We start from the raw sequence: 25,780 nt of genomic DNA, 5'->3' as shown, positions 1-25,780 counted from the left end.
GCTATCATTGCCACTACTATCATATTACTTTGCTACTAAACACTTTGCTGCAGATACTAAGTTTCCAGGTGTGGTTGAATTGACAACTCAGCTGCTAATACTTGAGAATATTCTTTGGCTCCCCTTGTGTCGAATCAATAAATTTGGGTTGAATACTCTACCCTCAAAAACTGTTGCGATCTCCTATACTTGTGGGCTATCAACAGCACCAATAATAAAACATGCAACTCAAACCAATCTTGATCATCAAATAGCCCATAGGACAAAACGGATCTACTCAAACATCATAGGATAACCATACATCATTGGGAAATAATATATAGCGTTGAGCACCATGTTTAAGTAGAGATTACAGCGGGTAAGAGAGAGGTTACACTGCTGCATAGAGGGGGGAAGAGTTGGTGATGATGGCGGTGAAGTTGTTGGTGAAGATTGTGGTGATGATGGCCCCCGGTGGCGTTCTGGCGCCACTGGAAGAGAAGGGGAGAGGGGGCCCCTTCGTCTTCTTCTTCCTTGACTTCCTCCCTAGATGGGAGAAGGGTTTCCCCTCTGCTTCTTGGCCTCCATGGCGTGGGAGGGGCGAGAGCCCCTCCGAGATTGGATCTGTCTCTCTGTCTCTCTCTGTTTCTGGGTTCTCAGATTCTTCCCCTTCACCATTTCTTATATTCCCGGAGATCCGTAACTCCGATTGGGCTTTAACACAATCTCTATCCGTATATTAGCTTTCTTGCAGCGAAAGAAGGGCATCAACTGCCTTACGGGGTGTCCACGAGGGTCAGGGGCACGCCCCCTGCCTCGTGGCCCCCTCGGGCATCGTCTCACGTGGATTTTTCTTCCCAAAAATCATATATATTCCAAAAAAAATCTCCGTTAGTTTTTATCCCGTTTTGACTCCGTTTGATATGGATATTCTCCGAAACAAAAAACATGCAACAAACAGGAACTGGCACTGGGCACTGGATCAATATGTTAGTCCCAAAAATAGTATAAAAAGTTGCCAAAAGTATATGAAAATTGTAGAATATTGGCATGGAACAATAAAAAATTATAGATATGACGGAGACGTATCAGCATCCCCAGGCTTAATTCCTGCTCGTCCTTGAGTAGGTAAATGATAAAAAGATAATTTTTGATGTGGAATGCTACCTAGCATAATCTTGATCACATATCTTATCATGGCATGAATATTAAGACACGAGTGATTCAAAGCAATAGTCTATCATTTGTCATAAAAACAATAATACTTCAAGCCCACTAATAAAGCAATCATGTCTTTTCAAAATAACAAGGCCAAAGAAAGTTATCCCTACAAAATCATATAGTCTGGCTATGCTCCATGTTCACCGCACAAAATATTCACATCATGCACAACCCCGATGACAAGCCGAGCAATTGGTTCATACTTTTTAACGCGCTTCAGCATTTTCAACCCTCACGCAATACATGAGCGTGAGCCATGGATATAGCACTATAGGTGGAATAGAATGGTGGTTGTGGAGAAGACAAAAAGGAGAAGATAGTCTCACATCAACTAGGCGTATCAATGGGCTATGGAGATGCCCATCAATAGATATCAATGTGAGTGAGTAGGGATTGCCATGCAACAGATACACTAAGAGCTATAAGTCTATGAAAGCTCAGACTGAAAACTAAGTGGGTGTGCATCCAACTTGCTTGCTCATGAAGACCTCGGGCATTTGAGGAAGCCCATCATCGGAATATACAAGCCAAGTTCTACAATGAAAATTCCCACTAGTATATGAAAGTGATAACTCAAGAGACTCTCTATATGAAGAACATGGTGCTACTTTGAAGCACAAGTGTGGTAAAAGGATAGTAACATTGCCCCCTTTTCTTTCTTTTTTTCTTTTTTTTCCTTTTTTTGTGTGGGCTTCTTTGGCCCCCTTTTTTTATTTAGGCTTCTTTGGCCTCTCTTTTGGGGGGGGGGGGAAATGCTCTAATAATGAGGATCATCACACTTTTATTTACTTACAACTCGATATTACAACTCAGTACTACAACAAAGATATGACTCTATATGAATGCCTCCGGCGGTGTACCGGGATGTGCAATGATCTAGCGTAGCAATGACATCAAAAAAGGACAAGCCATAAAAACTGAAGGAAATATGCCCTATAGGCAATAATAAAGTTATTATTTATTTCCTTATATCATGATAAATGTTTATTATTCATGTTAGAATTGTATTAACCGGAAACATAATACATGTGTGAATACATAGACAAACAGAGTGTCACTAGTATGCATCTACTTGACTAGCTCGTTGATCAAAGATGGTTATGTTTCCTAACCATAGACATGAGTTGTCATTTGATTAACAGGATCACATCATTAGGAGAATGATGTGATTGACTTGACCCATTTCGTTAGCTTAGCACTTGATCGTTTAGTTTGTTGCTATTGCTTTCTTCATGACTTATACATGTTCCTATGACTATGAGATTATGCAACTCCCGTTTACCGGAGGAACACTTTGTGTGCCACCAAACATCACAACGTAACTAGGTGATTATAAAGGTGCTCTACAGGTGTGCAGAACTCGGAGGTGCCGTGCGTTCGGTACTTGATCGGTCGGATCGTGAAGACGTACGACTACATCAAGCGCGTTGTGCTAATGCTTCCGCTTTCGGTCTACGAGGGTACGTGGACACACTCTCCCCTCTCGTTGCTATGCATCACCATGATCTTGCGTGTGCGTAGGAAATTTTGAAATTACTACGTTCCCCAACAGTGGCATCCGAGCCAGGTTTTATGCATTGATGTAATATGCACAAGTAGAACACAAGTGAGTTGTGGGCGATATAAGTCATACTACTTACCAGCATGTCACACTTTGGTTCGGCGGTATTGTTGGATGAAGCGGCCCGGACCGACATTACGCGTACGCTTACGCGAGACTGGTTTTACCGCCGTGCTATGCACATAGGTGACTAGCGGGTGTCAGTTTCTCCAACTTTAGTTGAACCGAGTGTGGCTACGCCCGGTCCTTGAGAAGGTTAAAACAGCACTAACTTGACAAACTATCGTTGTGGTTTTCATGCGTACGTAAGAACGGTTCTTGCTCAGCCCGTAGCAGCCACGTAAAACTTGCAACAACAAAGTAGAGGACATCTAACTTGTTTTTGCAGGGCATGTTGTGATGTGATATGGTTAAGACATGATGAGATATAAGTTGTTGTATAAGACGATCATGTTTTGTTGAAGTTATCGGCAACTGGCAGAAGCCTTATGGTTGTCCCTTTATTGCATAAGATGCAAGCGCCAAATAATTGCTTTACTTTATCGCTATGCGATAGCAATAGTTGCAAGAGCAATAGTTGGCGAGACGACCATGTGACGACACATTGATATAGATCAAGATGATGGAGATCATGGTGTCATGCCGGTGACGATGGAAATCATGACGATGCTTTGGAGATGGAGATCAAAGGCACAAGATGATGATGGCCATATCATGTCACATATTTTGATTGCATGTGATGTTTATCTTTTATGCATCTTATTTTGCTTAGTTCTACGGTAGCTTTATAAGATGATCTCTCACTAATTATCAAGGTACAAGTGTTCTCCATGAGTATGCACCATTGTGAAAGTTCTTCGTGCTGAGACACCACGTGATGATCGGGTGTGATAGGCTCTATGTTCAAATACAACGGGTGCAAAACAGTTGCACACGCGGAATACTCAGGTTAAACTTGACGAGCCTAGCATATAACAGATATGGCCTCGGAACACTGAGACTGAAAGGTCGAGCGTGAATCATATAGTAGATATGATCAACATAGTGATGTTCACCATTGAAACTACTCCATCTCACGTGATGATAGGACATGGTTTAGTTGATATGGATCACGTGATCACTTAGAGGATTAGAGGGATGTCTATCTAAGTGGGAGTTCTTAAGTAATATGATTAATTGAACTTAAATTTATCATGAACTTAGTCCGGGTAGTATTAGCATATCTATGTTGTAGATCAATAGCTCACGTTTAGCTCCCCTGTTTTATTTTTGATATGTTCCTAGATAAAACTAAGTTGAAAGATGTTTGTAGCAATGATGCAGATTGGATCCGTGATCTGAGGTTTATCCTGATTGCTGCACAGAAAAATTATGTCCTTGATGCACCGCTAGGTGACAAACCTATAGCAGGAGCAGAAGCAGATGTTATGAACGTTTGGCTAGCTCAATATGATGACTACTTGATAGTTAAGTGCACCATGCTTAAACGGCTTAGAATCGGGACTTCAAAGACGTTTTGAATGTCATGGACCATATGAGATGTTCCAGGAGTTGAAGTTAATATTTCAAGAAAATACCCGAGTTGAGAGATATGAAGTCTCCAACAAGTTCTATAGCTAAAAGATGGAGGAGAATATCTCAAGAAGTGAGCATGTGCTCAGATTGTCTGGGTACTACAATCGCTTGAATCAAGTGGGAGTTAATCTTCCAGATAAAATAGTGATTGACAGAATTCTCTAGTCACCATCACAAAGTTGGTAGAACTTCGTGATGAACTATAATATGCAAGGGATAACGGAAACAATTCCCAAGCTCTTCGTGATGCTGAAATCGACGAAGGTAGAAATCAAGAAAAGCATCAAGTGTTGATGGTAAACAAAACCACTAGTTTCAAGTAAAGGGACAAAGGGAAGAAAGGGGAACTTTAATAAGAACGGCAAGCAAGTTGTTGGTCAAGTGAAAAACCCAAGTCTAGACCTAAGCCTGAAACTGAGTGCTTCTACTGCAAAGGGACTGGTCACTGGAAGCGGAACTACCTCAAGTAATTGGCGGATAAGAAGGATGGCAAAGTGAACATAGGTATATTTGATATACATGTTATTGATGTGTACTTTACTAGTGTTTATAGCAACCCCTCAGTATTTGATACTAGTTCAGTTGCTAAGAATAGTAACTCGAAACAGGAGTTGCAGAATGAACAAAGACTAGTTAAGGGTGAAGTGACGATGTGTATTGGAAATGGTTCCAAGATTGATATGATCATCATCGCACACTCCCTATACTTTCGGGATTAGTGTTAAACCTAAAATAAATGTTATTTAGTGTTTGCGTTGAGCATGGATATGATTGGATTATGTTTATTGCAATACGGTTATTCATGTAAGTTAGAGAATAATTGTTGTTCTGTTTACATGAATAAAACCTTATATGGTCATACACCCAATGAAAATGGTTTGTTGGATCTCGATCGTGGTGATACACATTTTCATAATATTGAAGCCAAAAGATGCAAAGTTAATAATGATAGTGCAACTTATTTGTGGCACTGCCGTTTAGGTCATATTGGTGTAAAGCGCATGAAGAAAATCCATGCTGTTGAGCTTTTGGAATCATTTGATTATGAATCAGTTGATTCTTGCGAACCATAGCTCATGGGCAAGATGACAAAGACTCCGTTCTCCGGAACAATGGAGCGATCAAAAGATTTGTTGGAAATCATACATACTGATGTATGTGGTCCGATGAATATTGAGGCTCGCGACAAGTATCATTATTTTCTGATCTTCACAGATGATTTGAGCAGATATGAGTATATCTACTTGATGAAACACAAGTATGAAACATTTGAAAAGTTCAAAGAATTTCAGAGTGAAGTGGAGAATCATCGTAACAAAAATAAAAGTTTCTACGATATGATCGCAGAAGTAAAATATTTGAGTTACGAGTTTGGCCTTCAGTTAAAACAATGTGAAATAGTTTCACTACTCACGCCACCTAGACCACCACAGTGTAATGGTGTGTCCGAACGTCGTAATAGTATTTTATTAGATATGGTGTGATCTATGATGTCTCTTACCAATTTACCACTATCGTTTTGGGGTTATGCATTAGAGACAGCTACATTCACGTTAAATAGGGCACCATCTAAATCCGTTGAGACGACACCGTATGAACTATGGTTTGGCACGAAACCTAAGCTGTCGTTTGTTAAAGTTTGAGGTTGCAATGATTATGTGAAAAAGTTTAAACCTGATAAGCTCAAACCCAAATCGGAGAAATGCATCTTCATAGGATACCCAAAAGAAAATATTGGGTACACCTTCTATCACAGATCCGAAGGCAAGATATTCATTGCTGAGAATGGATCCTTTCTAGAGAAGGAGTTTCTCTCAAAAGAAGTGAGTGGGAGGAAAGTAGAACTTGATGAGGTAACTGTACCTGCTCCCTTACTGGAAAGTAGTTCATCACAGAAATCTGTTTCTGTGACTACTACACCAATTAGTGAGGAAGCTAATGATGATGATTATGTAACTTTAGATCAAGTTACTAACGAACCTCGTAGGTAAACCAGAGTGAGATCCGCACCAAAGTGGTACGGTAATCCTATTCTGGAGGTCATGTTACTTGACCATGACGAACCTACGAACTATGAGGAAGCGATGATGAGCCCAGATTCCGCGAAATGGCTTAAGACCATGAAATCTGAGATGAGATCCATGTATAAGAACAAAGTATGGACTTTGATTGACTTGCCCAAAAGATAGGCGAGCCATTGAGATTAAATGGATCTTCAAGAGGAAGACGGACGCAGATAGTAGTGGTACTATCTACAAAGCTAGAATTGTCACAAAAGGTTTTCGACAAGTTCAAGGTGTTGACTATGATGAGAGTTTCTCACTCGTATCTATGCTTAAGTCTGTCTGAATCATGTTAGCAATTGCCGCATTTTATGAAATCTGGCAAATGGATAAACAAAACTGCATTCCTTAATGGATTTATTAAAGAAGAGTTGTATATGATGCAACCAGAAGGTTTTGTCAATCCTAAAGGTACTAAAAAAATATGCAAGCTCCAGCGATCCATCTATGGACTAGTGCAAGCATCTCGGAGTTGGAATATACGCTTTGATAAGTTGATCAAAGCATATAGTTTTATACAGACTTGCGGTGAAGCCTGTATTTACAAGAAAGTGAGTGGGGGCACTACATCATTTCTGATAAGTATATGTGAATGACATATTGTTGATCGGAGATAATGTAGAATTATTCTGCAAAGCATAAAGGAATGTTTGAAAGGAGTTTTTCAAAGAAAGATCTCGGTGAAGCTGCTTACATATTGAACATCAAGATCTATAGAGATAGATCAAGACGCTTGATAAGTTTTTTAATGAGTACACCTTGACAAGATTTTGAAGTAGTTCAAAATGCAACAGTCAAAGAAAGAGTTCTTGCCTGTGTTACAAGGTGTGAAACTGAGTAAGACTCAAAGCCCAACCACCGCAGAAGATAGAAAGAGAATGAAAGGCATTCCCTATGCCTTGGCCATAGGTTCTATAAAATATGCCATGCTGTGTACCAGATCTATTGTATACCCTACACTGTTTTTGGCAAGGGAGTACAATAGTGATCTAGGAGTAGATCACTGGACAGCGGTCAAAATTATCCTTAGTGGAATAAGGATATGTTTCTCGGTGATGGAGATGACAAAAAGGTTCGTCGTAAAGGGTTACGTCGATGCAAATTTTGACAGTGATCCAGATGACTCTAAATCTCAATCTAGATACATATTGAAAGTGGGAGCAATTAGCTAGAGTAGCTCCGTGCAGAGCATTGTTGACATAAAAATTTGCAAAATACTTACGGATCTGAATGTGGCAGACCCGCTGACTAAACTTCTCTCACAAGCAAAACATGATCACACCTTAGTACTCTTTGGGTGTTAATCACATAGTGATGTGAACTAGATTATTGACTCTAGTAAACCCTTTGGGTGTTTGTCACATGTCGATGTGAACTATGGGTGTTAATCACATGGTGATGTGAACTGTTGGTATTAAATCACATGGCGATGTGAACTAGATTATTGACTCTAGTGCAAGTGGGAGACTGAAGGAAATATGCCCTAGAGGCAATAATAAAGTTATTATCTATTTCCTTATATCATGATAAATGTTTATTATTCATGTTAGAATTGTATTAACCGGAAACATAATACATGTGTGAATACATAGACAAACAGAGTGTCACTAGTATGCCTCTACTTGACTAGCTCGTTGATCAAAGATGGTTATGTTTCCTAACCATAGACATGAGTTGTCATTTGATTAACGGGATCAAATAATTTGGAGAATGATGTGATTGACTTGACCCATTTCGTTAGCTTAGCACTTGATCGTTTAGTTTGTTGCTATTGCTTTCTTCATGACTTATACATGTTCCTATGACTATGAGATTATGCAACTCCCGTTTACCAGAGGAACACTTTGTGTGCCACCAAACATCACAACGTAACTGGGTGATTATAAAGGTGCTCTACAGGTGTCTCCGAAGGTACTTGTTGGGTTGGCGTATTTCGAGATTAGGATTTGTCACTCCGATTGTCGGAGAGGTATCTCTGGGCCCTCTCGGTAATGCACATCACATAAGCCTTGAAAGCATTGCAACTAATGAGTTAGTTGTGAGATGATGTATTATGGAACGAGTAAAGAGACTTGCCAGTAACGAGATTGAACTAGGTATTAAGATACCGACGATCGAATCTCGGGCAAGTAACATACCGATGACAAAGGGAACAACGTATGTTGTTATGCGGTCTAACCGATAAAGATCTTCGTAGAATATGTGGGAGCCAATATGAGCATCTAGGTTCCGCTATTGGTTATTGACTGGAGACGTGTCTCGGTCATGTCTACATTGTTCTCGAACCCGTAGGGTCCACACGCTTAAGGTTTCAATGATAGTTATATTATGAGTTTATGAGTTTTGATTTACTGAAGGAGTTCGGAGTCCCGGATGAGATCGGGGACATGACGAGGAGTCTCGAAATGGTCGAGACGTAAAGATCGATATATTGGACGACTATATTCGGTCATCGGAAAGGTTCCGAATGATTCGGGTATTTTTTGGAGTACCGGAGAGTTACGGGAATACGTATTGGGCCTTATTGGGCCATATGGGAAAGAAGAAAAAGGGCCTCAAGGCTGGCCGCACCCCTCCCCTTGGTCTGGTCCGAATTGGACTAGGGAAGGGGGGCTCCCCCTTCCTTCCTTCTCCTTTTCCCTTCCCTTTCCTTCCTTCCTACTCCTACTACTTGGAAGGGCTCCTAGTTGTACTAGGAAAGGGGGAATCCTACTCCTTGTGGAAGTAGGACTCCCCTAGGGCGCGCCATAGAGAGGGCCGCCCTCCCCCTCCTCCACTCCTTTATATACGGGGGCAGGGGGCACCCCAAAGACACAACAATTGATCCCTTGGATCTCTTAGCCGTGTGCGGTGCCCCCCTCCACCATAATCCACCTCGATCATATCGTAGCGGTGCTTAGGCGAAGCCCTGCGTCGGTAGAGCATCATCATCGTCATGACACCGTCGTGCTGACGAAACTCTCCCTCAACACTCGGCTGGATCGGAGTTCGAGGGACGTCATCGAGTTGAACGCGTGCATAACTCGGAGGTGTCGTGCGCTCGGTACTTGATCGGTCGGATCGTGAAGACGTACGACTACATCAACTGCGTTGTGCTAACGCTTCCGCTTTTGGTCTACGAGGGTACGTGGAAACACTCTCCCCTCTCGTTGCTATGCATCACCATGATCTTGCGTGTGCGTAGGAAATTTTTGAAATTACTATGTTCCCCAACAAAAACATCATGCTAGCTATCTTACGATCATGCAAAGCAATATGACAATGAATGCTCAAGTCATGTATATGATTATGATGGAGGTTGCATGGCAATATATCTCGGAATGGCTATGGAAATGCCATGATAGGTAGGTATGGTGGCTATTTTGAGGAAGATATAAGGAGGTTTATGGTACCGTCGAAAGTTGCACGATACTAGAGAGGCTAGCAATGATGGAAGGGTGAGAGTGCGTATAATCCATGGACTCAACATTACACTACAAAAAAAAGACACATCTGTGACATTTTGGGCCGAACGAAATTTTTTTCTGTCATACATATGGCACTTCTATGACGATAATTGTGACAAAACCCGGTATCATCATAGATGTGGTGGGCTCCTACTTCTATGACAAAAGTCAAGATAGAAAATGGGCTTTCTGTCCTGGGCGGGCCGGAGACGCAGCTGCATGACATTCTTTGGGCCGTCCATGACAGAAAAAACCATGGTAGAAGCGAGGGCGAGGAAAATTTCAGGGAGTTCCCGGTTACGGTGGGAGGTCGGGGGCCGAGCGATGCGCGTTTCTCTCGTACACGTACGTGCGTGTGTGTGAGGCGTTGGCTCTAACTGAACCCGAGCGAGGCGTTGGGCTCTAACTGAAACCAAGTGATTGCATTGCAGGCTACGCGTTACTGAACCCGAGCGATCGATCGATGGCTGTTAACTGAATCTGATCGAGCGATTCCTTCGCTACTGCTGCTAACTAAAGCCGATCGATGCTGCCTCTAGATGATCAGTGAGCATTACGGGGGGTTGGATGAACAGTTCCCGGTGGGGGTGGATGAACAGGACCCCGTGGTGTTGCCTCTGGATGAACAGGACCCCGATCGATCGAGCCGGTTGGGGCTGGATGAACAGGACCCCGTGGAGGGCTGGATGAACAGGACCACCCCATGGAGGGCAGGATGAATAGTAGATGGTGGAGGGCAGGATGAACAGTAGCCGTGGAGGAGTGGTTGAACAGGAGCCCGTGGAGAGGGCTGGTTGAACAGTAGCTGGTGGTGTAGCACGCGGTGGAAGCTGGATGAACAGGAGCCCGTGGATGAACAGTCGCAGGTGGAAGCTGGAGGAGGTCGACGGTGGATGAACAGTAGCTCGTGGTGGCTGGAGGGGGTCGACGGTGGAGATGAACAGTATCCCGTGGAGTCCCGTTTTGCGGTACGCCACACCCCTCCCGATGAACAGGACCCCCATTTCGACCGTAGCGCTCCAACACAAGTCTGTTTCATCCGTTTTGCGGTACGCCACACCCCTCCCGATGAACAGGACCCCCGTTTCGACCGTAGGAGGTCCGTTTCCTCCGTTATGCGGTACGCCAGACCCCTCCCGATCAACAGGACCCCATTCCAAACGTAGGAGGTCCGTTTCCTCCGTTGTGCGGTACGCCAGGCCTCGTTTCCATCACCTGTTCCGTCCAAGCCCTCCCGATGAACACGACCATGCATGCCGTTCTGACCCAGCCGGTTGGCTCCCACGCGTTCTGTTGCCTCCACATGAACACGACGCATTCCGTTGCCTCCCCATGAACACGACGACGACGCTATTTCTCCGTTCTGACCCAGCCATGTACACGAGCCATGGCCGTACGTATGCGCGAGTAGGCGTTCGAGACCCCGCCCGTATGTACACATACGTGGCCGTATTTTCTTTCTTGCACCCTGGCCGCTGTACGTACGTGTACATGCTACGTGCGCGCCTCTACTACGACACGTGCACGCCTCTACTACGACACGTACGCGCCTCTACTACGACACGTGCGCGCCTCTACTACGACACATGCGCGCCTCTACATCGACCAGTATGTACGTACATGTTCGCGACCAGAATGACAACGCTACGTACGCTTCTACCAGGTGGGTCCCGACTGTCAGGCACTTCCTTGCCTGCAAAGATGTAGCTGGTGGGTCTCAGCAGTCAGGGGGCAAATCGTTTTTTTTTGCCCGGACGCACTTCCTTGCGTGCGAAGATGTAGCTGGTGGGTCCCAGCAGTCAGGGGGAAACGTTTTTTTCACAAAATACAGTGGCCTGTCCGGTGGGTCCCAGCTGTCAGGTGGAGGAATCATTATTTTCCGCGTAATAAGGAGGCACTTCCTTGCTGCGACTGTGGACCCAGCTGTCAGCCTCTCCACGTACAGTCCACGTCCAATGGAAGTCGTTCCTTGACCACGTTGACCACGCCGCCCCGAGAGCACCAGGGCGGTGGACGGCGGCGAGGCCTAGGAAGGGGACGACACGGAGGCAGGGAAGACTCGGCAGTTGTTTCCCACATGGAGGGGAGTACGACTGTACGAGGGTTTACTGGTTCGTCTGCCATCGCCGGAGAATAACAGCAGGTGTGGGTGAGTAGAGGGATGGCTAGGCCAGCGATGGGAGTACGGTCGGGCGGTGAGGCCTGCGCGGTAGCATAGCCGGCCGCGAGGAGGAGGGAGCAGGCAGTCCCGCCGGCGCTTGTTTGAGCGGCTGGAGCAGGAAGAGCAGAGATTGAAGAAGCACGACGGCCGTTGGATGGACATCCAATAGTCAGTGCTTGTGCGTCAACCTTTTTTTAGGAAAGCCTCAAACCTGTGGAAAACAGCATACAGCCCATCCGCCATTATTTCTAATAATTTACAGCCCATTTGCTAATTCTTAAGGTTTTTTTGAACCCATATTCTTTTTGTTAGCATTACAGCCCATATTGTGGCAACGGTTAAAAAATTATACGAAATTTTGCATATTTCGGTGCGGTCCGAACTGTTTTTAATCCTGAAATTTCGACTCACATTCAAACTGATTTTAAAAATAAATGTATATCAATATAAAATCCAACAAATTCTCCACGCATAAAAATTAATGTAATTTAAAATCTTGAAATGAAAAAGAAGATATTTGAAACTAATTGCCGGTTTGATGTGTTTTAAAAATGTACAACCCATTTATCATTACTGATGGGCCATTTTCTCGGCCAGCCGAATGAAATCTCTCCTCGTCTTGAAAGATTTGCAGCCCAACAGGCCTGACAAAGCGACTTACTTGGCAAATCACAAAAAAATTGGGTTGTGGTCGTGGACCCAGCTGTCAGCCTCTCCACGTACAGTACTCTTCCGATGGAAGTCGTTCCTTGACCACGTTGACCACGCCGCGCGGAGAGCGCCACGGCGGTGGACGATGGTGAGGCCTAGGAAGGGGACGACGCAGTAGTGGAAGCCCGCACGGAGAGGACTACGAGGGTTCACTGGTTCGGCTGCGGTGTGAGGCTGCCGTCGCCGTAGGGCCTGGCCAGCGGTGGGAATAGTAGGGGGTGGTGAGGCCTCCGCGGCAGCACAGCCGACCACAGGAGGCAGGAGCACGCGGCACGACCGGCGCTGCTTTGGGCGGCTAGAGCAAGAAGACCAGAGGTTGAAGAAGCACTACGACCGTTGGATGGACATCGTACGGTCACTGGAGCTAGAATCTTTCATATTGACTAAGTTGACAAAGCCTTTCGTCCCCGTCAACTTAGTAGGCCCACAAGTCAGCCTCCCAACAAGTTGGGTCCCAGCTAGCCGGGGGAGTATTCATTTTTTTGTGCGTAATAAGGAGGCACTTCCGGTGGGTCCGAGCTGACAGCGGGGGGGACGTTTTTTTCGCAAAATACGGTGGCCCGTCCAGTGGGTCCCGGCAGTCAGGGGGAAACGATTTTTTTGCAAACTACTGGTGGCCCGTCCGGTGGGTCCCTGCTGTCAGGTGGAGGAATCATTATTTTCCGCATAATAAGGAGGCACTTCCTTGCTGCCCCCGTGGACCCAGCTGTCAGCCTCTGCACGTACAGTCCACGTCCGATGGAAGTCGTTCCTTCCACGTTGACCACGCCGTATCAGCAGAAGAGCAAAGGTGGCAGTGGATCTTCCCACCCACCCAATCCTGGCTTTCAGAACAAGACTTCGTCTCAAGCTCCAAGATCGAGTGCTCCGTACCACCATCCGCTTTCAGAGGTCACATGCAACAAGTGCCAGCAGAAGGTTCACTATGCCAACAAGTGCTTCAACCAGAGGCGTCTCCCTCCTCCTCCTCCTGTGAGATCAGCAAGTACAGCTGTGGTCAAGCATAACCCCAAGCACGCCAAGGTCAACTTGATGAACGCAGCTCAGGCAGAGGACTCGTCAGATGTCATCATGGGTAACCTTCCTGTTAACGATATTCCCGCAAGAGTTCTTTTTGACACTGGTGCATCGCATTGTTTCATCTCAAAGCCATTTTTTACCAAGCATGAGTTCGTTTCTTCTCATTTGGGTAAACAAATGGATATCGTTTCTCCTGGAAAACATTTGAGTGCAAGTTTGGAGGTGCCAGATGTTACTTTCACCTTGGGCGACTACAAGTTTCTTTCTTCCCCAATGGTTCTTGGTAACTCGGATATTGATCTTATTCTCGGAATGGATTGGCTTTCTAAGCACAAGGCGCATCTTGATTGTGCTGCCAGGCAGATTCAATTGACTCATTCGTCTGAGGATGTAATTGTCTTTGCCGCTCGTGATGATACCATCCGTCTGTTTTCTCTCAATGAGAAGGGTGAACTGGATGCTATCTCGCAAATTCCAGTCGTTTGCGAATATCAAGACGTCTTTCCAGAAGAGCTTCCAGGAATGCCTCCGCACCGGCCAGTTGAATTCGTTATTGATCTTGAGCCTGGCATGGAACTAGTGTGCAAGCATCCTTACAAGCTCGGACCTGAAGAGTTGAAGGAGCTGAAGAAGCAACTCGATATTCAAGAAAGAATGGGTCTCATTCGGCCTAGTTCTTCTCTGTGGGGTTGTTGTGTTCTTTTTTTGAAGAAGAAGGATGGAACGGACCGACTTTGTGTTGATTACCGTCCATTGAACAAGAAGACCATCAAGAACAAATACCCACTTCCCAACATCAAGGAGCTGTGCCCAAGTATTCTCCAAGCTTGATCTCCGTATGGGTTATCATCAGATTCAAATCCGCGAGCAAGATATTCCCAAGATGGCTTTCAGGACAAGCTTTGGTTCATATGAATACACTGTCATGTATTTTGGCCTCGTCAACACTCCTCCAACGTTCTCTCGCATGATGAACTTCATCTTCAACGCCTACACCAATGACTTCGTTTTGGTCTATCTCGACGACATTCTGGTTTTCTCGAAGAACAAGGAAGATCATGCCAAGCACTTGCGTTTGGTGCTCGATAAGCTCAGAGAACACCAGTTCTACGCCAAGTTCTCCAAGTGCGAATTTTGGCTCGATGAGGTTCTTTATCTTGGTCATATCATCTCTGCCAAGGGCATTACGGTGAATCCTGAGAAGGTGTCTGCAATTGTGAATTGGGAACCTCCTCAGAACGTGAAGCAACTCCGTAGCTTCCTCGATCTCGCAAGCTACTGTCGAAGATTCGTTGAAAACTTTTCTAAGATCGCGAAGCCTCTCTCAAATCTTCTCCAAAAGCACGTCAAGTACGTTTGGTCTCCGGAGTGTGACATTGCTTTCAACACTTTGAAAGAGAAATTGGTCACTGCTCCAGTTCTGACTCCGCCTGATGAATCCAAGCCGTACGAGGTCTTTTGTGATGCCTCTCTCCAAGGTCTTGGCGCAGTGTTGATGCAAGAGAAGAAAGTTGTGGCTTATACCTCTCGCCAGTTGAAGCCCAATGAGAAGAACTACCCCACTCATGATCTCGAGTTGGCGGCAGTTGTGCATGCTCTTTTGACTTGGAGACATCTCTTATTGGGAAGAAAAGTGGACATTTTCACTGACCACAAGAGTCTCAAGTACATCTTCACTCAGCCTAATCTCAACCTCAGGCAGACTCGATGGGTCGAAATGATTCAAGAGTATAATCCGAGTATCGAGTATACTCAAGGCAAGGCCAATGTGATTGCTGACGCATTGAGCAGGAAGGCTTATTGCAACAGCCTGATTCTCAAGCCTTATCAACCCGAGCTTTGTGAAGCTTTCCGCAAACTTAATCTGCAAGTTGTTCCTCAAGGTTTCCTCGCCAACCTTCAAGTCTCTCCTACCTTGGAAGACCAGATTCGCCAAGCTCAACTTCTTGATGCTATGGTGAAAAAGGTGAAGATTGGGATTGCCAAGAGTCAACCCAAGTACAAGTGCTACCGCCTTGATGACAAGGATACTCTCTTCTTCGAAGATCGTATTGTTGTGCATAAAGGTGACCTTCGTAAAGTGATCATGAACGAGGCTCACAATTCTCTCCTCTCCATTCACCCTGGGAGCACGAAGATGTATCAGGACCTCAAGCAGGCTTATTGGTGGACTCGAATGAAGCGCGAGATTGCTCAATTTGTGAATGAATGTGATGTCTGCAGAAGAGTGAAGGCAGAACACCAAAGGCCAGCTGGTCTCCTCCAACCTCTTGCCATTCCAGAATGGAAGTTTAACCACATTGAGATGTACTTCGTGACTGGGTTTCCAAAGTCCAAGCATGGCAATGATGCTATATTTGTTGTCATCGACAAACTCACTAAAGTGGCTCACTTTCTGCCTATCAAAGAGTCAATCACTACAGCTCAATTGGAGGAACTCTATACCTCTCGGATTGTCTCTCTGCACGGTATTCCACAAGTGATCTCTTCAGACCGTGGCAACATCTTTACCTCCAAGTTTTGGGATTCTTTTCAGAAGGCCATGGGCACCAACATCCGCTTCAGCACAGCTTTCCATCCTCAAACTAGCGGTCAAGTCGAGCGTGTCAACCAGATTCTTGAAGATATGCTCAGGGCTTGTGTGATCTCCTTCGGCATGAAGTGGGAGGATTGTCTTCCTTATGCTGAATTCTCCTACAACAACAGTTTTCAAGCAAGTTCGGGCAAGGCCCCATTTGAAATCCTATATGGCAGGAAGTGCCGTACCCCTCTCAACTGGTCTGAAACCGGTGAACGTCAGCTTCTCGGAAATGACTTAATCACAGAGGCAGAGGAAATGTGCAAAGTCATTCGAGATAACCTCAAAGCAGCCAAATCCCGCCAGAAGAGCTACTATGATAGTAAGCACCGTGATTTGGCTTTCGAGATCGGAGATCATGTTTACCTCCGCGTCTCTCCAATGAAAGGTACTCGTCGCTTCGGTATCAAAGGGAAGCTTGCCCCTAGATACGTGGGACCTTTCAAGATCGTCAGCAAGAGAGGCGATCTCGCCTATCAACTCGAGCTTCCTTCAAACTTTGCAAATGTTCATGACGTGTTCCATGTCTCTCAGCTCTGAAAGTGTTTCAAGACTCCTGACCGCACCATCAACTTCGAGGACATTGAGCTCCAAGAAGATCTCTCATATCGTGAGCACCCCGTTGCTATTCTTGAAGAGACTGAACGCAAGACTCGCAACAAGTCAATCAAATTCCTCAAAGTCAAGTGGTCACACCATTTCGACCGTGAAGCTACCTGGGAACGCGAGGATCAACTCCGTTCTGAGTACCCGGCGTTCTTTCAGTCCTAGATCTCGGGACGAGATCCTTTCATAGTGGTGGAGTGTTGTAACACCCCGGATATGATTTTCCCAATATGTACTCCAACTCTTACCATTTCCGGCATTAAGTTATTTTATTTTCTCGGGTTCGGATTTTTGTCTCCATGTGTTGTTATCGTTGTCATGCATCTCATACCATGTCATCATGTGCATTGCATTTGCATACGTGTTCATCTCATGCATTCGAGCATTTTCCCCGTTGTCCGTTTTGCATTCCGACGCTTCGTTCTCCTCCGGTGGTCATTTCTACCTTTGTTTCATGTGTGGGGATTAAACATTTCCGGATTGGACCAAGACTTGCCAAGCGGCCTTGGTTTACTACCGGTAGACCGCCTGTCAAGTTTCGTACCATTTGGACTTCGTTTGATGCTCCAACAGTTAACCGAGGGACCGAAAAGGCCTCGTGTGTGTTGCAGCCCAACACCCCTCCAAGTTGGCCCAAAACCCACCAAAACCTTCTCCATCATCTAGAGCGTTCGATCACGATCGCGTGGCCGAAAACCGCACCTCATTTGGACTCTCCTAGCTCCTCCTATGCCTATATAAAGACCCCCTCCGAAATCCGGATCCCCTTCTCCCCCGAAACCCTAAAATCAGCTCCCCTCGCCACCGGACGTGTCCGAATCGGGCCAGACACGTCCGCCCGATCCGCCGCCGCCAATCCCGCGCTGCCACGTGTCCCGCCTGTGCCCACATCGCCGCCAGCGCCGCCGGCCCGTCAGGCCCGCGCGGGGCCCTCCCTAGCCCGCGCACCCACCGTCGCCTGCCGCCCGGGAGCCGTTCGCCCTCCTCGCGTCCGGTCGCCGTCTCCGCCGCCCAGGTCGCCGGCCGCCGCCCCGCTCTCCGTCCGCCGGCGGAAGCTCGTCGCCGGACCCGTCCCCGCGCCTCCTCGCCACCCCGCGGTGGCCGGACCCCTCCTCGCCGCCGGATCCGGCCGGGAGAGGCCGGATCTACTCTCCCATGCCTCCCCCGCCGCTCCATCGGGCTCGCCGGAGCCGCGGCGACCTTGCCGGATTTACCTCGGGTTGCGTGCCCTCGAGGAACCCTAGATCCGCGGGTGGTGATTTTCTTCTAAGTCCTCAAATTCTCAGATCCATATACCCATGTTCATCATGCTATAACTTTGCATCCGTAACTCCGTTTTGGGCATATAGCATATCAAAATGTTCATCTCAGAGAGCATATCATTTCATCGCATTGCATCATTTCCATTTGAGTTCATCTTCATGCCCGAAATGCTGTTGGAAGAATGCTATTTGAGATATTTGTCAGATCTGCTGCTCCAATTAGATATTTGTCATTTTTGCCATGATTACTGTGTGCATGATATGCCCATGAGCTCTACATGTGTTTTGTTATATGTTTTGCCATCTATCCAAAGGTGCAACCCATGTATTTTTGTGATGTGTGTGGTGACTAGCACAAGATTGCAAAGTGAGGCATTTGTTAATGATGATTTCAGGGACTTAGCATTTCCACTAAGTCCTTGACCTGTTTATCTCATATGGCCATATGTTCATGTTGTTTCCTAGTGATCTGTGCCTCTTTTGAGGATGATCAGTAAGGATGTTTTGTTAATCTTGTAGTGCTCTATCCATCCATGTCTTTGTTTGCAATTATGGAGCACCCTAGCTTGAGTCAATCGAGCTCTACTTTTGTCATTTCGTGAATCTGGACAGATTGTCTACTTGTTAGCGATTTTGCCGAGGATGTTGTAGTTGATCCGTGCATGCTATGTTATTGTTCTTGCCATTTATATCTTGTATTTTGTGTATTATTGATGGGTGTATGCTTAGATTGTCATGACATGCTCTGTAGTGAGTGCATCGAGCTCGTAAACATGCCTACTTGATATCTGTTTTCAGCATGCTCCAGTTTTCACTAAGTCTGAGAACTGATTATGTTTTTGCCATGTTCACATGCTTGCAAATGTATTTTCTGATCCCTTTTGGCTCAAGGTCACTAAGGGACTTTTGTTCAGCTCTTTGAGTAGCTCCATGCCATGCTTTACTTTGCCATGTTCAGGTCCTGTAGCATATTGTTTTCATGCTCCAAAGAGTGCTATCTGATCTGAAATTCCAGACAAGTGTTAATTTCACTAAGTCTGAAATCTGTTTACCAAATGCATTTTTGCCATGCTTGTTTGAACCTGTTAATGGATGAATTGGCCGTAGCTCAGTGCTAGTCTTTTGTTAATCATCTTGAATGGATCCCTGCCATGTATTTTGATGCCATGTTTGGGTGCTGTAGCATGTTCATCTTGTTGCATTTAGATGGCTACTTGCTGTAAATCGCAGAACGTGGCCATATTTAAATTGCTTGCCAATTCCAAACCGTAACTCCGATTCCGGCGTTCTTTATTTGTTTGCAAGCGATTTCATCTCATATTTCCAGTGGCACACTTGGATTTCCAAGTTGAGGCCAGGTTCATTCATTCCTTGTCAAATCTTGCATATGCATCACATATTGCATCCCGCATAGCATACCATCTTTGCATCATGTTGTTTGAGTTTGCACATGGTTGATTGTGTCCTTGTTGCTTGTTTGTCTTGTTTGGGTAGAGCCGGGAGACGAGTTCGCTAACGAGGAGCCTGTTGAGTTTTCTTTCGAGGATCCAGTCAACTCTGACAACTTTGCAGGCAAGATGATCATACCCTCGAAATCACTACTATCTTCGCTTTGCTAGATGCTCGCTCTTTTGCTATGCCTATGCTACGATGCCTACCACTTGCTTATCATGCCTCCCAAATTGCCATGTCAAACCTCTAACCCACCATGTCCTAGCAAACCGTTGATTGGCTATGTTACCGCTTTGCTCAGCCCCTCTTATAGCGCTGCTAGTTGCATGTGAAGATTGGAGACCGTTCCTTGTTGGAACATTATTTACTTGTTGGGATATCATTATATTGCCTTGTTATCTTAATGCATCTATATACTTGGTAAAGGGTGGAAGGCTCGGCCTCTCGCCTAGTGTTTTGTTCCACTCTTGCCGCCCTAGTTTCCGTCATATCGGTGTTATGTTCCCGGATTTTTGCATCCTTACGCGGTTGGGTTATAATGGGAACCCCTTGATAGTTCGTCTTGATTAAAGCTTTTCCAGCAATGCCCAACCTTGGTTTTACCATTTTCCACCTAGCCTCTTTTTCCCTTGGGTTTCCGGAGCCCGAGGGTCATCTTATTTAAGCCCCCCCGGGCCAGTGCTACTCTGAGTGTTGGTCTGAACCAGGCAGCCTGCGGGGCCACCTCGGGGAAACTCGAGGGTTGGTTTTACTCGTAGCTTGACCTATCTAAGTGTGCCCTGAGAACGAGATATGTTCAGCTCCTATCGGGATTTGTCGGCACATTCGGGTGGTGTTGCTGGATTTGTTTTAACCTGTCGAAGTGTCTTGAAGAACCGAGATACCGAGTCTGATCGGAACGTCTCGGGAGGAGGTCTATTCCTTCGTTGACCGTGAGAGCTTGTCATGGGCTAAGTTGGGACTCCCCTACAGGGATATGAACTTTTGAAAGCCGTGCCCGCGGTTATGGGCAGATGGGAATTTGTTAATGTCCGGTTGTAGATAACTTGAACCTTCATTTAATTAAAATGAACCAACAGTGTGAGTTACCGTGATGGTCTCTTCTTGGGGGAGTCCGGGAAGTGAACACGGTGTTGGAGTAATGCTTGCCGTAGGATGCCCTCTAGTTACTCATTCGCGCTTTGCCTCCTCTTCTCGCTCTCTTTTGCGAACAGGGTAGCCACCATTTATGCTAGTCGCTTGCTGCAGCTCCACATATATTACCTTGCCTTACCTATTAAGCTTAAATAGTATTGATCGCGAGGGTGCGAGATTGCTGAGTCCCTGTGGCTCACAGATTACTTCCAAACCAGATGCAGGGCCTGATGATTCCGCTCCAGATGGCGCGCTTGAGCTCAAGTGGGAGTTTGACGAGGACTCTCAACGATACTACGTGTCTTTCCCTGATGATCAGTAGTGGTGCCCAGTTGGGGTGATCGGGACCATGTCGCATGTTGGGTTGTTCTTTTATTTTGGCGCCGTAGTCGGGCCATGAGTGTTTGAATGCTGTAATGCTATTTATGTACTTGATTGACGTGGCGAGTGTAAGCCAACTATGTATCTCCCCTTTATTATTTATATTACATGGGATGTTGTGAAGATTGCCTAACTTGCGACATTGCTTTCAATGCGGTTATGTCTCTAAGTCGTGCCTCGACACGTGGGAGCTATAGCCGCATCGAGGGCGTTACAACCCAGCTGTCAGCCTCTGCACGTACAGTCCATGTCCGATGGAAGTCGTTCCTTCCACGTTGACCACGCCGCACCGAGAGCACCAGGGCGATGGACGATGGCAAGGCCTAGGAAGGGGACGACGCGGAGCTGGTGAAGACACGGCAGTGGATGCCCACGCGGAGAGGAGTATGAGGGTTCACTCGTTCGGCTGCGGTGTGAGGCTGCCATCACCGCAGGGCCTGGCCAGCGGTGGGAATAGTAGGGGCGGTGAGGCCTCCACGGCAGCACAACCGGCCACGGGAGGCAGGAGCAGGCGGCATGACCGGCGCTGCTTTGGGTGGCTGGAGCAAGAAGACCAGAGGTTGAAGAAGCACTACGGCCGTTGGATGGACATCGCACGGTCACTGCAGCTAGAATCATTTATATTGACTAAGTTGACAAAGCCCTTGGTACGTTAACTTAGTAGGCCCACAGGTCAGCTTCCGAAACGGTGCGCCCCAGATGTCACGGGGAGGAATCATTTTTTGGGTGGGTGAAGCTAGAATATCCGAGGTTGAAGAATAAGCACAGCATCCGTTGGATGGACATCCAACGGCCACTACTGCTAGAACCGTGTGTTGACTATAAGTTGACAAAACTTTGCATACGCGTCAACTCTGTTTTTTTAGGGGACGCGTCAACTTAGTAAGGCCAGAAGTGTGTGCCGGAGAACTTATAGCCCATTTGAGATTTGTAAGAATGTGTAGCCCATTTTTGAATTCTAATGGAATTTACTACAGCCCATTTACAGTTTGTTTAAAGTACAGCCCATTTCAACCAACCGTTCAAAACAGAATTCAATAAAATTTCCCACATTTTGATGGGATCCAAAATATTTTTATCCCGAAATTTCTAGTCAGATTAAATACAGTTTCAATATAAATTTATATTACGTAAAAATCCAACGAAACATTTCGCTCGCAATAATTGATGAAATTAAAATTTTCAATATCCAAAAATAATATTTTACAAAGTAATCACGTGTTTGGTGCATTTTTTTATAGTTACTGCCCAGTTTTTATAATTACATCCCATTTATTATTTCTTAAAGCCCATTTTCTTGTTAAGCCTAATGCATCCCTCCTAGGAAAGATTTGCAGCCCAGCGGGGCGGAGAATAACAAGTTGACCTTGCCTGGGTATTCCTAAAAGAAGTATAGCTAGGCTAGCCATTTTCAGCTTGAAAAAATTAATATCTGGGCTGGATATCTGGCCTGGGCTAGACAGGCCACAGCCCGCCCAGTTAATACCTGCAGCGATGTTTTCATTGTTGTTCAGAGGAGAAAAATTAATATCTGGGCTAAACATCGAAAAACTCTGCAGTGCTCACACCTCAAAAACACAAATACTGCTCGAGCTGCCTGGTCCCAGCTGTCGGTCGCTTCTTGTGCAATTCTCTCGTTTATTGACTAGTACTACATAGGTTGACAATGGTGTGGGACCGTGATGTCAGGAAACCAGGGGGAAGCAAAATAAATAACTCCAGCGAGCGCTTCCACCTCTGCCTCGTTGTCTCCCATGGAAACCCCTTTCCTCCCTTTTTTTGCTCGGGCAAGGACCAATGCATGCAGCATGTCCATGCGGTTATTAGGCAAGAAATAAAAGCTCTTTGCATGCTATGAATTACGATGGCCTGCATGGGTAGCTAATAAGGCATTCTCTTAACTGCTGTGATTAAATGTTGTGTTTAGAAGAGAGAAATATTCTTCTTTTCCACCAATCTGCTTGCACCTAGGTCGTGATGCACCTTCTAATACGACTTATTCACCTTGACAGAGGGAGTATAGTTATATATATATATATATATATAATAAGGAGGCACTTGCGTACGTGAGGCTATGGACCTGGTGGGTCCCCATTGTCATCCTCTCCAAGTAAAGTCATCTCCTCGCCCGCGCGCGCTTTCCGCCCAAAACAGTCAGCGCCGCCCGCCCCGCTTCCCGATGAAGGCGATTGCTCCGCCTTCAAACGACACAAGTGTCGTCCGTCCGTCCATCTGCCGCCCACATTAATGATACGCGGTTTCCGAGGCGGCTACTCCGGCGCCACACGTCCGTCCCTCCGCCCGCCCACCATTGCTATATAAACTACTGCGCCGGCCATAGCCGCAGTCATCCGCATCCGTTCCCTTTCTCCTGTCCACACCACTACTGCCCACCATGGCTTCCTCGCGCTCCAGCGCTCTTCGGGGCGGGCGGGCGACGGACCACAAGGAGATGGCAGCCATTGCTGCCGAACGGCTGGCCGGCAGGCAGCCGGAGGACGACGACGTCCCAATGGAGAACATGGTAGTCGACGATCCGGCGCCAACCCCCTCCTCCGCGCCATCCTCGTCGGTAATTTGCACTATGACCATCGGCGAGGCCCGTGCCCAATATATGGATAGTGTGAGGCAGATGTGTCAGGAGCAGTTCCGAGAGGCGCAGGCCGACGCTGCCTACAACCACCATCTCCTCCAGGAGCACCTGCAGGCGGAGGAGCAGATCGCCACGGAGCGGGCGGAGCAGGAGGCACTGCTCGACTCATACCGCTCCGCCCGCAAGGGCCGCCTCGAGCGCTGGCGCGACCGCATGCGGGTGGCGGAGGCTGCGACCGCCTACAAAGAGGCTAGCAAAGAGGGCGATGAAGCGGGCGAGGCGCTGTTTGCCGAGACCGAGGACGAGGCAGAGGACAATGCCGGCGCCGACGAGTCCCCGCTCCGCTGGCGTCGACGAGGCCCCGTGATGCCAACAACGAGGAAGAGGACACCGCCGGCTCCGCCGAGGCCCCGCCCCGCCAACAACGAGGCAGAGGACATCGCCGGCTCAGCCGAGGCCCCACCTTGCCGGCAACACAGGGGAGGATTTCCAATGCTCAGCTGAGGCGCCGCCCGCCGGCAACGAGACAGAGGACATCGCCGGCTCCGCCGAGGCCCCGCCCCGCTGCCAACGAGGCCGCGCCACACAGAGAACGAGGAAGAGTAGAACACGGTAGGTCGCCGCCGCTCGGGTCCAAGCAAGGCCACTGCTGCTACCCTCCTGTTGAAGCCAAGCTAGGCAGGTTGACCATTGACAGCCGGTTAGCTTCTTGGCGATGACGTGGAGTTGGGGAGTTCTGCTGGAGAATAACGCTGCTTCTACTTAACTGCTGGTGCAGTTGGCTGACTGACACGTGGGCCCAACAGGCCACATGTCAGTTACGCAACTGCACCTGCAGTTAAGTCACTGAAGCTTCTGTTCGGCTCAGCGGGACACAGGTGGGTAGCTTCGGTTAATTAATTATACCTCTAGCGCACCCCTTTTTAGTTGAAGAATGTATGAAATGTAATGAAATCTGGCATGTTTATATGAAATCCGACCGTGTATGAATGAATTTATTTCAATTAGTTCGAATTCCTATATCACTGGCATTGGATGAACATGCAAAACAATATGTACTAGCATTATTCCCAGGGTGATCACCTCGTTTGCAGCAGTTTCACATGTACTCCCTCCGGTCCTTTCTAGTCTGCATACAAGTTTTGTCTGCAGTCAAAGTATCTCTACTTTGACCAATCTTATACAAAAAAGTATGCACTTTCACAATGTGCGAAGTAAAAAGGAACAGAAGGAGTACAAAGAGTTTGAATAGGTTTTTAGCGTTTCTGTACATTGCAATCAAACACACAGGCCTGGCAATTCATAGAGAACATTCAAAACAATCGATGATTATGCATCTCAGCAACTCACATGTCAGAGGCAATATTTACTTCACAACTAAAGAATAAATAAAAAGTTGATCGACGCTGCTGACAGCAAGGGCGTCCCATTCGAAAATATCAAACGCATGTCTTGCTAAAATCAATGAGCAAAATTTGACAAGGTTGTCCCATTCCAAAATATCAAATGCCTATGATTGTGGAATGGGCAGGGTTTGCCATCAATTCGGACATTGACATGGCACCTCGTGCTAAATAAACCAGCTATTCTTTTTGTGCAGTTCCACCAAAATCGCTCGTAGCTTGTATGATTTCGCCCTTATATGTTGCAACGCCTTGAACTTATCGGCACCTCCTTTCTTGTGGTGGAAATGAATGATTCGATGTATTCATGAACATTTTGTGCAGTTCCCATTGAAATCAAGCTGAGCACCCCTGTTTGCACAAATACAAAAAAGTGATTAGTATAGAGTAAACTGTACTATGAATTGACAGTTTCAACAGGCACATACATGGTCCATGTAGAGCACACTTTTAGAAAAATGGAACTCACCAGAAAGAATCCTAGAACAACATTGTTGTCGGTGTCAAAACCGGCGGATCTCGGGTAGGGGTCCCGAACTGTGCGTCTAGGCCGGATGGTAACAGGAGGCAGGGAACACGATGTTTTACCCAGGTTCGGGCCCTCTTGATGGAGGTAAAACCCTACGTCCTGCTT

The sequence above is a fragment of the Triticum urartu genome, chromosome 1A, assembly GCF_056163025.1.
Source record: "Triticum urartu cultivar PI428250 chromosome 1A, HENAU_Tu73, whole genome shotgun sequence".
In the NCBI taxonomy this organism is placed as follows: Eukaryota; Viridiplantae; Streptophyta; class Magnoliopsida; order Poales; family Poaceae; genus Triticum; species Triticum urartu.
Note: the sequence above shows the minus strand (reverse complement) of the source record.